Genomic DNA, 15,815 nt, shown 5'->3' on the forward strand with positions numbered 1-15,815 from the left:
GATGGATTTATTATGTATGTATCTACATATGTATATCTGTGAGTGAGATGGATGACTGTATCTATACTCTTCAAAACTACCAGTATCAGATTATCAATATTTAATGTACAAGCCAGGTGCCAGTGGCTCACGGCTAGATACTTAGGAGGCTGAGATCCGAAAATCGCAGTTCAAAGTCAATCCAGGCAGAAAAGTCTGTGAGACTCTTATCTCTAATAAACTACTCAAAAAAGTCTGAAGTGGCACTGTGATTCAAGTGGTAGAGTGCTAGCCTTAAGCACAAGAAGGCTCAGGGACAGCACCCAAGCCCTGATTTTAAGCCATAGAACTAGCAAAAAGAAAGAAAGAAAGAAAGAAAGAAAGAAAGAGAAAGAAAGAAAGAAAGAAAGAAAGAAAGAAAGAAAGAGAGAGGAAAGGAAAGGAAAGAAAGAAGATTTAATATGCATAATCCCAACTTCTTGGGAGGCCGAGGCAGGAAGATTGCTTGAGCCAAAAGTTCGACATCAACCCGAGCAACATAGTAAGATGCTATTTTTTAAAAATGCACAAATTCAATGTGCACAGTTTGGGACTGGTAATGTAGCTTACTGTTAGAGTGCTTGCCTTGCATGCATGAAGGCCTGGGTTCAATTCCTCAGCACCACATATATAGAAAAAGACGGAAGTAGTGCTGTGGCTCAAGTGGTAGAGTGCTAGCCTTGAGCAAAAAGAAGCCAGGGACAGTGCTCAGGCCCTGAGTCCAAGCCCCAGGACTGGCAAAACAAAACAAAACAAAACTCAATGTGCACAGTTCCTTTTCATGTAAATTACCCGATTGCAATACTCAGTCATACAAAGATGCACATACAAAGCAGTCCCTGTGCTGTTGTATATGACAACAAGATACTGGGAGCAGGCTGGTGTCTAGCAGTAACAGAGGGAGGCCTCCAAGGCAAGGGCTATGTTTTGTTACCTGCTCTATCTTATGCACTCAGAACACCTAGGGCCTCATCAGAGTCCCATGCAGGGTGACATCATCAAGCAGAGACTGAAGCTGTTGAGAAGGAGGTTGCACAGATGTGTATTGAGATGGGAGATGTCCACCCTCCTGCACCAAGTAAGTCATAGAGCAGTATATAAAGACTGAGCTTATTGTACTTTTCCAATTTATTTTATTGTTGTTTTAGAGGTGATATACAGTGGGGTTACCTTTACCTGAGCGTTTTTTGGTGGTTTTTTTTGCCAGTCCAGGGGCTTAGAACACAGGGCCTGAGCACTGTCCCTGGCTTCTTTTTGCTCAAGGCTAGCACTCTGCCACTTGAGCCACAGCGCCACTTCTGGCCGTTTTCTATATATATGCTGCTGAGGAATCGAACCCAGGGCTTCATGTATATGAAGCAAGCACTCTATCACTAGGCCTTTCCCGCCTCCCCCCTCCCCCACTTCTTTTTGCTCAAGGCTTAGCGCTCTACCTCCTGACTCACAGCACCACTTCCAGCTTTTTCTGTGTGTGTGTGGTGCCGAGGAATCGAACCCAGGCCTTCATGCATGGCTAGGCAAGCACTCTACCGCTAAGCCACATTCCTAGCCCGTCTGAGCTTGTTTTTATGAAGAAAAATGGGTATGTTGCTGAGTGCTGTTGGCTCAAGCCTATCATCCTGGCTTTTTGGCTGAGATGTGAGCATCACAGTTCAAAGCCAGCCCAGCTAGGAAAGTCCATGAGATTCTTTTTTCTAACCACCAAAAAGCTGGAAATGTGGCTGTGGCTGAAGTGGTAGAGTGCCAGCCTTCAGCAAAAGAAGCTCAGGGACGGTGCTCCAGCCCTGAGTTCAAGCCTCAGGTCTGGCACAAAAACAAAAATAAACAAAAAAAAACCCCCAATACTTTAAAATACAAACTTCCCTAATATATAAATCTAAGAACATTATTAAGAAAAGTTCTTCCATACTTCTCTGTGCCTCTCTGAACAGAACACAGGTTCTTAGCCAGTTGCTCAGCCTCAGGAAGCGGATGCTCTGTCTCTCCCTGGCTGCTTCCCTCGTGTCCCCTGCAGCCCTGTTGTTCAGGGGCTCGGCTCACCCCACCTGCCCACCTGGTCACGTTTCTAAATGTGTGCCTTTAGCTCAAGCCCCCAATCCCCCCTTCTTCCCCACCCACAATACCTACTCCTGTACACTCCTGTTTCCTGGCCCTGTAGAGTTCAGGACAATATCTGGTACATTCGCTGGAAGTAGGAGAGGGAAGGAAGGGAAGACAGGAAGAAAGGAAAAGAGAGAAACAGAGAAAGAAAGGGGAAACTGAGGGTGGGGTGGTAAATGTGACTTGCCCAAGTCACCCTGAGGGCAGCCACCCAGCTGACCTGGTACTCTCTGTCACCTGACACTCAGCACAGAACCTCCTCCACACAGCCTGGCCCTGCCAAGCCACCTTCCCCTCCAGCTTGCCAAGGGCAGTCAGTGCTGATTCACCGGTGACTGGGTTTCAATCATTTGCAGAACCGGACTGGCAGCTGAGCCACCAAAGCAGCTGACCGAGGGCATATTGATCTGTGCTGGGCTCCTTGCTGCTATCTGAGCCAAGCACATGAGAAGATAAAGGCTCCAAAGAACTCGCCCACAGCAATCCATCCTGCATATGCCTCCCGCAGCTGAGCCCCCAAGTCCTCCTGTTGAGCAGCCAACTCTGTCCAACCCGAGCCTGACCAGCGCTCACAGAGGGTAGTCACGGTTCAGAGCACGGGATCTGGAGTCAGACGGGTTCCAGGATTACTGAGTCAAAGGGTATTTGCATACTTACAACTGAGAGATGCTGACAAACGGCCCTCTAGAAAGACTGGACACATTCAGATTCCCACCAAAAGTACCAGAAAGCACCCCCACCTTTATCATTCCGTGTGAACAGACAAAACCAAACAAAAGAATAGTCCTATAGAACTCACATAATTTTTATAAGCAGAGTTTTCACTGTCCATTTTAAAGTTGGAGTAGAATAGTCTGTTATTTATTTGTAGTCGCCTATGACATATTGTGGATATTAACTACTTGTTAACATATGCCCCCATCCAAGTTACATCCAGAGACCTTCGGGTGGCTTCTCCATGGCTTCCTTCCTATTTCCCCCTTCACCTCTGAAGCCACCTTTGCCTTCTGACCTTTAGCTTTAGCTCCTTTGGGCCTTTCCTCCAGGCTAAGCTCTGACAGGGCAAAGTCCCACCTTCCACTTACGTTCCAGCGTCAGAGAGCTGACTTTGCCCTAGCGGCGTTACCATTTACACAGCCCGCAGATGGCCCAGCAACCTCCCCGGCCACCCTTGCCTGCCTGAGTCTGCCTCTTACCCTAAGGTCTGCTGAGCCCTACATTCACTTCATTTCTGTGCTAGGATTGAGCCCGGGGCCTTCCACATGCAAGCACTCTACCACTTGAAGCATATCCCAGCCCTCTGCTGATTTCCTTTTCACTTCTTTATTTATTTATTGCCAGTCTTGGGGCTTGAACTCAGGGCCTGGACATTGTCCCTGTCCCTGAGCCTCTCTGTTCTCAAGGCTAGTGCTCTACCACTTGAGCCACAGCCCCATTTCCAGCCTTTTCTGTGTATGGGGTACTGAGGAATGGAACCCAGGGCTTCATGCCTGCTAGGCAAGCACTCTACCACTACTTTAATGTTATTTTTGAGACAAAGTTTTGCTGCCTCCTTTGCCAGGCCAGGCCAGCCTCAAATTTGCCATCCTCCTGCCTCTGCCTCCCAAATAGGTGAGATTACAGTCATACCCTTCCTTCCTTCCTTCCTTCCTTCCTACCTTCCTTCCTTCCTTCCTTCCTTCCTTCCGTTGAGCATGGGGCTTGAACTCAGGGCCTGAATGCTTTCCCTGAGCTTTTCAGCTCAAGGATAGTGCTCTAGCATATTTTGAGGCACAGCTCCATTTCTGGTTTTCTGGTAGTTAATGGGAGATAAAAACTTTCCTGACAGGCACTGGTGGCACACACCTCTAATCCTAGCTATGCAGAGGCTGAGATCTGAGGATCCAAGTTCAAAGCCAGCCTGCTGCAGGAAAGCCTGTCCATGAGACTTTTATCTCCAATTAACCACCAGAAAACAGGAAGTGGTGCTGTAGATTGTTGGGGGGAGTAGAGCTGACTCTATCTTGATTAGGGAAACATGGTAGCAAATGTTGGGGGGAGTAGAGCTGACTCCATCTTGATTAGGGAAACATGGTAGCAATTGTTAAAATGAAGTTAAATATTAGGTCAACCTGACAAGCAGAATGTTGCTTCTGTAAATGGCTTGCTTAACTTGTGTGTTGTTTGCTCTACCCCCTGCATCAACCCCCTACATCTGTGCTGTGCTCTAACCTTTATAAACCCCAGCTCCAGGACTTATTAGGGGTCACAGTTTCAGCCCCTGAGTCTGTGCTACATCCCTGGCCAATCAGTTTGCTTTTTTTTTTTTTTTTTTTTTTGGCCAGTCCTAGGCTGTGAACTCAGGGCCTGAGCACTGTCCCTGGCTTCTTTTTTGCTCAAGGCTAGCACTCTGCCACTTGAGCCACAGCGCCACTTCTGGCCATTTTCTGTATATGTGGTGCTGAGGAATCGAACCCAGGGCCTCATGTATACGAGGCAAGCACTCTTGCCATTAGGCCATATTCCCAGCCCTCAGTTTGCTTTTTACTTCCCCAATAAACCCATCTTTTTGCCTGAGACTGTCTCTGAGTGGTGGACTCTTGGAGGGACTTGGAATCTCCTCCCTCGAACCCCATAACAGGATCAAGTGGTAGAGGGCTAGGCTTGAGCTGAAGAACTCAGGGTCAGCAACTCAGGCCCAGAATTTAAGCCTCACAATGGATAAAAACAACAACAACAAAAGGGGGGCGGGGAGACTTTCCTGCCCAGGCCGGCTTTGAACTGCTATCCTCAGATCTCAACCTTCTGAGCAGCTAGGATTACAGGCATGAGCCACCAGCACCTGGCTCATTTTTTATTCACATGTTTATCCTACCATCTGCTGTAAGACTAGGGCTGCAAAGAGGGAAGGGCAGTGGCTGGAGCAGTGGGAACAGAGGGGGCCTGACCTGGTGTAGGCAGGCAGGGTGGGCTTCCCTGATGAAGTTTTGTGTACACCCAAGTCTGAAGAGGATGAGGAAGTCAGCCAGGAGAGAGGGAAGTTGGGAGAGAGGATGCTGAGAGCTGTCCTGCAGCAGGAGGGAACGTAGAAACCCAGGATCTGCCAGAGGCATAGGAAAAGCTAGATGGGAAGGAAGGTCCAGCCTCATAAGAGAGCCGTGTGTGTGTGTGTGTGTGTGTGTGTGTGTGTGTGTCCCTTAGCTTTTATGCTCAAGGCTGATACTCTACCATTTGGGTCACACCTCTACTTCCAGCTTTTGGCAAATGAATTGGATATGAGTCTTTTCTATTTTTTTGATGCACTTTTCTGTTCAGGCTGGTTTTGAACCCAGATCCTCTGATGTCAACCTCCTGAATACCTAGGATTACAATCATGAGCCACCAGTGGCCAGCTTGTGGCCACATTAATGATAGGCTTCATTCTGAAGGTGATAGGGAGCCATAGGAGGGATCAGGGAAAGGATGACTAAGCCAGGCCAGCCCTGCATGTGGCTTTTGCCTCTCTATGGAATTCAGGAAACTTACCTCCTCCACCTTTCCTTTCTTCACCTGCTGCGTAGGTCATAAAATACATGGTGCACTAAATGTGACCTGGTGTAAGTTCCAGTCCCGCCACACCCTGGCCCTGTGGCCATTAGCCTCTGTTTACCTCAGTGTCCTCCCCTGTAACGTGGAGGTAATGATACCTTCTGTACACAGTTATAGGAGCCAGGAGGGGAAAGTGCAGGAGCACCGTGGCTTGGGATATGGAGTCCTGTTGGACTTCTTCTCTGCCGAGTCAAAGCAGAGCCATAAAGAGGGCCAGAGGTACTTCCCAAGGGGAAAGGACAAGTCTCACCTTTGCGAGGTGTCTCTTAGCTCCAGCTCTGAAAGGCATGGAGGGAGCGGTTGGCTTCTCTTACACAGCCTGACCATGTGTTTGACTACCTAGAAGAAGATCCCTTGATTCGATTTGGTTCTTCTGGATCTTTCTAGACTTCTACCCAGTATGCAGGAGTTGGCCACATGCACAGAGCTTACATAACCTGGCAAGAGTCCAGCACCCTTCACCCAGTGATCATTGCTGTATTTACCCTGGAGAGGTGTTGTCAGGTCGCCACCCAGTCCATTCAGATACCTGCATGCACCCTGTACACTGCCCTCCTGCCTTTGCTGAGCTTGGCTGCTTTGCTGAATTCTTAGTCACAGTCACTGGCACAGCTATCAGCAAGGGCTACCCTTACATGTCCAAGGCATGGGTGGGCAAACAGTGGGGACCGGGGTGGGGTATGGGGGAGCAGCAGGACTAGAGATCCCAACCAGGGTGCCTTAGGCCAGCCAATACTCTTGTTCCCTCTGGGACCCAGGGCCTGTTGCTTGGAGTATCTGCACTACACCTGGACAGTGGGTATAGAGGCCACACTAGCTCTGTGGAGCTCTTTACAGATTTCAACAAGGCTCAAAAGAAGTTATTATATAATATGTAAGGTATATAAAAAGGGCTTTGCAAAGTCACCTAGCAACAGGGTTTTGTAATCCACCTTTCTACTCACTATGACTGTTCCAGAGACAAGAGGAAACTTATACTGTCGAGGTTTTCCCATCCATCACAGTCCAAGTGGGACTTGGGACAGCCCAAGTCCAGCAGCTGAGAGGCCTTAGATTTTTTGGGGGGGAGCGGGGGTGCCATTCCTGGGGCTTGAACTCAGGGCCTAGGTGCTATGCCTAAGCTTTTTTGCTTAAAACTAGCGCTATAACTCTTGAGCCACAGCTCCACTTGTAGCTTTTTTTGGTGATTAATTGGGGATAGGAATCTCACTGATGTTCCTACCCAGGCTGGCCTTTAAACCTCTATCCTCAGATTTCAGCCTCCTGAGTAAAAGGTCCTCCCCCTGAGAGGGTGCCATGTAGATACCCCCATGGGTTTAAGTCTCCACTCAGTTACCTGGGTAACCCGCATACCTGGAGAAGACAGTTACCTTCCCCTTCCCTTAGGTCACATCCTAATACCTGGCCACACATCCCCACCCCTGCCCTAGATAAGGCATTCCCCGCCTCCCCCCACCCCACCACCACACACACACACACACACACACACACACACACACACAGGCTCTCCAGCCCACCCTGCCTTGGACTTGGCTGCAGGCCAGCAGCTCAGAAAAATAAAGTTCTCTCTCCTGCCTGAATACCAAGCCGGCTGCCTATTTTAATAACTCTTATATATATGGTGCCATGACTCAGGTTTTAGAGAGCAAGTCTCTCCCTAGGAGGGGGGCGGGACGTCCAAAGCGAGGTGGGCAAGAGAGCGAATCTAGGGCAGGGGTAGGGAGGTGTGGCCAGGTGGATAATCCACCTGTATGCCGGTTACCCAGGTAACCGGGTGGAGACTTAAACAGGTGGGGGGGCATCAGCAAGGAGCTCTCTGAGGTGAGGACCTGACACTGAGTAGCTAGTGTATTGTCTTTTTTTTTTCTCATATTCTTGCCCCCTACCCTTGTGTTTTTGATAACAATCATTCTAATCCTTGCCATGTGATTTTATACTGTAGTTTCCCTAAAGATTAATGATGTTAAGCACCTTTTTGTGTATTTGTTGGACATTTGTAAAATTGTTTTGAGAACTGTCTATTCAAATGTTAATTCAAATCCTTTGCCTACTTTTTATTTATGTGAATGTGTGTGTATAAGTGTGTGTGTGTGTGTGTGTGTGTGCGCGCTGGTACTGGGGCTTGAACTCAGGGCCTGGAGCCTGTGAGAAAAACTACCTTTTCTATTAAAGTGTGTTGCTTAAAATTTCCCACTTTGTTCTGGTGGCTTAGCTCTTGTTAAGGAAAAGAGTAACTGCTTTGGGGTAAGGAAGGGTTTTTGGGTTGTTGTTTTTTTTGCCAGTCCTGGGGCTTGAACTCAGGGCCTGAGCACTGCCCCTGGCTTCTTTTGCTCAAGACTAGCACTCTACCACTTGAGCCACAGCACCACTTCTGGCTTTTTATGTGTATGTGGTACTGAGGAATCGAACCCAGGGCTTCATGCATGCCAGACAAGCACTCTACCACTAAGCCACATTCCCAGCCCATAAGGAAGCATTTTTTAAATGTAAGGTTTTGTCTTAAGCTGGCCTTTTATCAAGATGGAGTTAAGACACACCTCAGATTGTTCAAGAAATAGCTGAGACTATGTTGAAAATGAACTATACGACTTGGGGTGGAAAGGGTTTGGGTGGGGAAAAAATGGGGAGAAAATAAAGGAATAAGTGGCACTGTTCACAAAGAAATGGACTCATTACCTGACCTATGTAACTATATCCCCTTTGTACATCACCTTTACAATAAAAATAAATTTTAAGAAATAGCAGAGAGGGGGCTGAGAATATGGCCTAGTGGCAAGAGTGCTTGCCTCATATACATGAGGCCCTGGGTTCGATTCCTCAGCACCACATATACAGAAAATGGCCAGAAGTGGCACTGTGGCTCAAGTGGCAGAGTGCTAGCCTTGAGCAAAAAAGAAGCCAGGGACAGTGCTCAGGCCCTGAGTTCACGGCCTAAGACTGGCCAAAAAAAAAAAAAAAAGAAAAAAGAAAGAAATAGCAGAGAGTTCTGGTATATTTTCAGATTACTTGTGTGCTGTTAATCTTATTTCGAAGTCATCTTATGTAAATGCACTGTCCCCTATTCAAACTAGCCAATCATGAGCAGACTATGAACCCGAGCTCAGCCAATCGGAGCCAATTGGGGCTAGTGAGGGGCCGCCTTCCTGCTCTGTGAGCTTGCTTGCCGGGTTTTGACTGATGGTGCCTCCTTCTGCAGAAGCAAATTTTGCCTTGCTGAGACAATTCTTTATTTTTGTGTCTATCGTGATTCCAGTGGTTCTTGGAAAGCATATTTGTAACAGACTGTCCCTTAGCTCAAGACTAGTGCATTTTACCACTTGAGCCATAGCTGTAGTTCCTGTTTTTGAAAGGTCAGTTGGAGATAAGAGTTTCATGGCTTTTTCTGCCTGTGCTAGCTTTGATCTGAGTTCCGCAGATCTCAGCCTCCAGCACTTTGTGTTTTTTGTTTTTCTTGTTTAAGTCTAGGGTCTTGCTGCATTGCCCAAGTTACCTAGGAGTTTCTAGCATCCTGCCTCAGCTTCCTGAGTCCTAGAATCATAGGCATGCCATCTTACCACAACTTCTTTTACAGTGCTGAAGTTTGAATTTGGGGCCTTGTGCTTGCTAGGCCAGTGCTCTAAAACAGCCAAGCCTCCAGTCCTGTTTTTTTTTTTTTTTTTAATTTGTTTTTTTTTGTAGCCAGTCCTGGGCTTGGACTCAGGGTCTGAGCACTGTCCCTGGCTTCTTTTTGCTCAAGGCTAGTACTCCTACCTCTTGAGCCACAGCGCCACTTCCAGCTTTTTTCTATATATGTGGTGCTGAGGAATCGAACCCAGGACTTCATGTATACGAGGCGAGCACTTTACCACTAGGCTATATTCCCAGCCCCTCCAGTCCTGTTTTTTCACTACTTATTTTTGAGATACTGGCTTGCTTCCTGTCCAGGCATTTGCCTGACTGTGATTATAGCTGGGATGGCAGAGGTACTGCCACACCCAGCTTCTTCCATTGAAACAGTCTCCTACGAACTTTTCTGGTCTGGAGTTATACTGCCAATCTGTCTCCATGTATCTTAGGATGACAGGTGTGTGCTATAGCACACCTGGGTTGAGAAGTGCTATGAACTGCTCTCCTCCCGGCTTGAACCACGATCCTCCTGTTCTCAGCCTCCCAAGTAGCTAAGATTATAGGCATGTGCCACTAATGTTCAACTTCAAGGTTTCCCCCCCACCCACCCCACCCCCCGCCCACTCTGTGCCAGTCTTGGAACTTGAATTCACAGCCTGGGCACTGTCCTGAGTTTCTATTTCTCAAGGCTAGTACTATACTACTTGAGAGGCAGTGCCACTTCTGGCTTTGATACACAGAATCTGTCAACGTTCCTGAAGTCCAGTTTGTCTATTTTGTTCTTGTTGCTCGCTTTGGTGTCATATCTATGATGTCACTGCCAAAATGAATGCTGTGTGACTTTTTTTGGTACATTTTCTTCTAAGACTTTGATAGTTTTGAATCTTAAATGATCTTTGATCCTTCTTGAGTTAATTCTTTTGTGTATAGTGTTAGAAGAGGACCTTTGTAGCACGATTTGTTGAAAGAGTGTTTTTCCTCATCAAATAATCTTGGCAACTGTGTTGAAAATTTATTTGGCCACTTTTGTAAAGGTTTATTTCTAGGCTCTTTATTCTCTTCCACTAGTCTAGAACTCTTGTCTTCAGGCCAGTATGCATACTGTCTTAATTACTAAAGCTTTGTAGTGAGTTTTGAAACCACAACATGTGAGTCCAATAACTTTTTTTTTGTTTTATTTGTTTTGTTTTTGTTGCCAGTCCTGGGGCGTGGACTCAGGGCCTGAGCACTGTCCCTGGCTTCTTTTTGCTCAAGGCTAGTACTCTACCTCTTGAGCCACAGCTCCACTTCTGGCTTTTTTTTCTATATATGTGGTGCTGGGGAATCGAACTCAGGGCTTCGTGTACACGAGGCGAGCACTTTACCACTAGGCAATATTCCCAGCCCGTGAGTCCAATAACTTTGTTCTTTTTAAAGATTTTTTTGGGGGCTTCTTTGGGTCCTTTGACATTCCATGTGAACTTTAGGATGGATTTTTCTATGTTTGAAAAATAAATAGTTGAAATTTTGCTGGAAAGTGCATTGAGTCTGTAGATTGCTTTGGGTAGTATGGACATGATATTAATCCTTCTCAGCTTGTTTATTGTTAATATATAGAAATGTAATTGAATTGGGCTGGGAATATGGCCTAGTGGCAAGAGTGCTTGTCTCATATACATGAAGCTCTGGGTTCGATTCCCCAGCACCACATATATAGAAAATGGCCAGTGGCGCTGTGGCTCAAGTGGCAGAGTGCTAGTCTTGAGCAAAAAGAAGCCAGGGACAGTGCTCAGGCCCTGAGTCCAAGCTCCAGGACTGGCCAAAAAAAGAAAAAGAAAATGTAATTGATTTCTGTTTTTGTTTTTGTTGTTGTTGTTTTTTTAGAAAAACAAAAAATGGGGGAGAGTGTAGTACACACTGTTTTATTGTGCTGTACAAAATAAACAGAGTCAGTGACTCTTAGAGGCTGCTCCTGTCCGGAACATTCTCTTCGGGCTAGCTCAGCCCCTCCTGGGTGAGAACATCCACACTGGATTCAGCCAGTTCTACCAGGATGGATTGGGATGTTTATAGTTTTTGTTTTACCCTGTAAGGCTGGTGGGAGGGCCTTAAGTGTAGTTTCCAGAAGTAGAAGTTCTGGGTCAAAGGGCCAGAACAGGAGGCCAAAGGAGCTCTGCCAGAGGGCAGGAAAGAGCCAGGTCTCTTCCCCTCGCTAAGGTGGCTGCTGCTTCCACTCACCAGGTTAATAGGAGCCCAGCTGTTGTCTTGGACAGTGTAGGAACCAATCAGTGGCCCACACTGTCTTGGTGACAGGGCCTGCTGTGCCATCGGGGACCAGACATTGACCTCCTATGTCAAGCGGCTCCAGCAGGTGGCTGAAACCAAAGCACTTGTCAAAATCCCACTGTTTGCCTTTGAGCTCACTTAGAGAAAGTAAGGAATGTCTCAAAGAAGCCCTGGGAGAGAGGCCAGAACCTGGAGGCCTCTGATTAGCATCTCCATGCAGGGGTGACTGGCCAGCCAGATGAATTCCCTCCCAACATCAGGAAAAAGCCAGCAGCAGCCTTTTCTCCTGACTCATCATGACTGCTGCAAACGGGGTGCTCGTGGACACTTGGGCACATCCAAAGGTTTGTCCTAATGCAGTCTCAGAGAAGGTCACTGACACTGGCCGTGACTGCAGGCCGGGGGAGGGGCAAGGCCCTTCACAGACAGCAGCCAGCTATCTGGAGACCTGGGCAGAGCGTTTAAGCCAAGCGACCTTTGGCAAAGCGCACACATCATCTGGGGAGCACTGTACACGCTGTCCCCTCTCACCTGAGTGTTTTTAGGTTGGGCCCGGTCTCTCCTTGCCACTCTTTCTGAATCTTTTGTGCCAGTATTGGGTCTTGAACTCAAGGCCACTTGCTCTCACGTGGCTTTTTCACTCAAAGCTGATACTCTTCAGGCTGGACATTTTGCTAGTTATGTAGAGGTAAGAGTCTCTCGGGTCTGTATGCCCAGAACCAGCTTCCAACGGTGATCTGCCGATCCCAGCCTTCAGAGCAGCTAGGATTACAGGCATAGCCCACAAGTGTGCAGCTCCTCCATGTCATTCTTCAGGCCTTGGGGTCAAGTGTCATTTCTGCAGGGAAGTCTTCCCTGACCCCTGGGGGAAAGGTCCTTTCTAGAATGATCCTTTCCGAGAATGATTCCTAAAACAGTGACAACCCTGGGGGCCATTGTTCCTCCTGTCTGTCTGCCCCAGGCAGAGGTCCCTGTATCTTGATCTGTATCCAGTCTCTGAAACAGTGACAGACACCTGCCGAGGGACAGGGTAGCCCAGCAAGACCTGAGAACCATGCTGCCCAGGTTTCAGTCCTGTCTCCATCTAACTAAGGCAAGTTATAGAACCACTTCTCACCTTAGTTTCTCCATATCTGAAATGGAAGTTGGTTTGTTTTTGGTGCCAGTAATGAGGTTTGAACTCAAGGCCTGAGCACTGTCCCTGGCTTCTTTTTGCTCAAGGCCAGCACTCTACCACTTGAGCCACTTCTGAGTTTTTCTGGGTTTATGTGGTGCTAAGGAATTGAACCTAGGGCTTCATGCATGCTAGGCAAGCGCTCTACCGCTAAGCCACTTTCCCAGCCCACTTCCGGCTTTTTCCATATATGTGGTACTGAGGAATCGAACCCAGAGTTTCATGTATACAAGGCAAGCATTATACCACTGGGCCATATTCCCAGGCCCTGTCCCTTAGCTGTTTTGTTCAAGTCTGGTACTCTATCACTTGAGCTGGAGTTTTATGTCCAGCTTTGTGCTGTTTAGTTGGAGAGAGAAGTCTCACAGACTTTCTTGCCTGGGCTGGTTTTGAACTGGGATCTTTAGATCTCAGCCTCTTGAGTATCTAGGGCTACAGGTGAGCTATTGGTGCCTAACTGAGAGTTTTAATATTACCTGGTTTTTAGGGTTATTAGGAGAGTTACATTAGCATATATATATTTGCTTTGGTACTTGGTCTGTAGAAGGTACTAGTGCTCATGATAGGCATTAGTTGAGGGTCTATGAGGTTTCATTGAGCTAAGTCCAGAAGGTGGAGGGGGAGAGTTGCCTACCCAGAAGCCTCTGGAGTGGGAATTACTTAGTGTGTTGCAAGTTGTCTTTCTGCATAGTTGTTATCACATCAGTGTTGCAGCCTGGGTGCGAGAGTTTGGGTGACGGTGCTAAGCCCTCCAGAGATGATGGCTGTTCCTCTGTTCACATTCTTTCTCTGTATATGTGGTACTGAGGAATCGAACCCAGGGCTTCATGCATGCTAGGCCAAGCACTCAGCCACATTCCCAGCCCCTCCTCTGTTCGCATTCTTATGTGCTGTTTAGTTATGCCTCTCTGCCCGTGTTTCTGCTGACAGGAGCCTTCTCTCCATACAATCGGTTCCCCTTCATCAGAAGACTGTTGCTGTCACCCTGTTGGGGTGAGCTTTGCTGTTCCGGGAGCAAGTAGCTGAACAGCAAGATTAACCAGGGAGAGACGTCAGTGGGAACCACTCCGTGGAGAGAGGCAGCTTGAGCTCCTTAGGCTAGCTGCCACACAGGGGGTCACCATGTTGTCTGGAAGCTTCGCTGCCCAATCTGAACTTTTCTGTCCGTGGAGGATGGTATAGAGCTTTGGGGAAGCCATTCTCTGAGCCCTTCCTTTTTTTAAAAAAACAATTTAACTTTGTAATTGTTATTATAAAGGTGATGTACTAAGAGGTTACAATTACTTAAGTCAGGTAAAGAGTACATTTGGACAATGTCATTTCTTCCCTTGCTCTCTCTCAGTTTTCTGAGCCCTTCTTAAAAAGATATCACTGCATACACAACCGTACCCAGAGTTCCTCACGACTCAAGATAGACCAATCAGATTCTCCCCTGAGAATTTTGCTAAGGCCAAGTCTTTTTTTTTTTTGGCACATGAACTACCCAGAAGGGGCTAGCTATATGTCCAGGAAGTAGAGATGAAGTAGATGATTTAGGGCACTAAGAATAAAGGGTCTGGGCTGGGGATGTGGCTTAGTGGTAGCGTGCTTGCCTAACATGCATGAAGCCTGGGTTCAGTTCCTTAGCACCACATAAACAGAAAAAAACTGGAAGTGGCTAAAGTGGTAGAGTGTTAGCCTTGAGCAAAAAGAAGCTCAGGGACAGTGCTGAGGTCCTGAGTTCAAACCCCAGGACTGGCAAAAAGGAGAAGGAGGAGAAGGAGGCGGGGGAGGAGGAAGAGGAAGGGTCGGAGATTTTCCAGGTCTTTTTCTTTCATTCCCTAGAGAGCTGGGCTGCCCTCTACCAACAGAACCTTTCTCTATGTAACCCAATCCCTCATGCTCACGCAACCCTATTTTCTTTTTTTTTTTTTTTTTTTTGCCAGTCCTGGGCCTTGGACTCAGGGTCTGAGCACTGTCCCTGGCTTCTTTTTGCTCAAGGCTAGCACTCTGCCACTTGAGCAGCTGTGCCACTTCTGGCCATTTTCTGTATATGTGGTGCTGGGGAATCGAACCCAGGGCTTCATGTATACGAGCGCTCTTGCCACTAGGCCATATCCCCAGCCCCACGCAACCCTTTTGCATGCATCTCCCCACCACACTAGCTGTACCTCTGAGAGGCAAGGCTCCATCTCTGTGGCCAGAAGCACAGCAAGGACAGCAGCTGGTTTACTGATGTAGCAGGGCTGACCCTGGGCCTTCCTTCCAGGAAGCCTCTCCATAGCTGCTTCCGTCACTGCTCAAGGGGCAGCTGAGCCTGAGGAGAGCCCAGCCCGCCAGTGCAGGAAGCCCTTGAGTCTGTGTCATCTCCCGTATCCGGCTGGAGGGGACCAGCCACCGGTGGAGCGCTGCTGTGGGGTCAGCAGGGCCCAGGCTCTGCTTAGACACTTGTTCTGATTTCCTCTTGCAAAATGGAAATTGCTTTACTGATTCCGAATACAAACACAGGCATGTTGTTTTTAGTTAAAGCTTTACGCACACGCAGGAAAGTTTAAAGAAGAAAGGCTACACCTCTGATCCCCTCATCCAGAAAACACACACACACACACACACACACACACACACACACACACACACACACACACGTGCACTGGTCTTTCCAGAGAGGAAATCAAGCTGTACCTACTGAACTTAATACTGCAATCTGATATTTTGTGTGTATATCGAATCATGATTCTCAGATCTCAGCCTACTGAGTAGCTAGGGTTACAAGTGTGAGCCATGAACACGCAGCTATATTGCTATTTTTAATGACAGAATAGTAGTGACAGCATTAGATTCCTCCTTCGCTTTTTTTTTTTTTTTTGGCCAGTCCTGGGCCTTGGACTCAGGGCCTGAGCACTGTCCCTGGCTTCATTTTTACTCAAAGCTAGCACTCTGCCACTGGAGCCACAGCGCCACTTCTGGCTGTTTTCTATATATGTGGTGCTGGGGAATCGAACCCAGGGCTTCATGTATACGAGGCAAGCATTCTTGCCACTAGGCCGTACTCCCAGCCCTCCTCCTTCACTTTCATCAAGACCTTGTTCCTGGACATCTTTGAGTG

The sequence above is a fragment of the Perognathus longimembris genome, chromosome 1, assembly GCF_023159225.1.
Source record: "Perognathus longimembris pacificus isolate PPM17 chromosome 1, ASM2315922v1, whole genome shotgun sequence".
Lineage (NCBI taxonomy): Eukaryota > Metazoa > Chordata > Mammalia > Rodentia > Heteromyidae > Perognathus > Perognathus longimembris.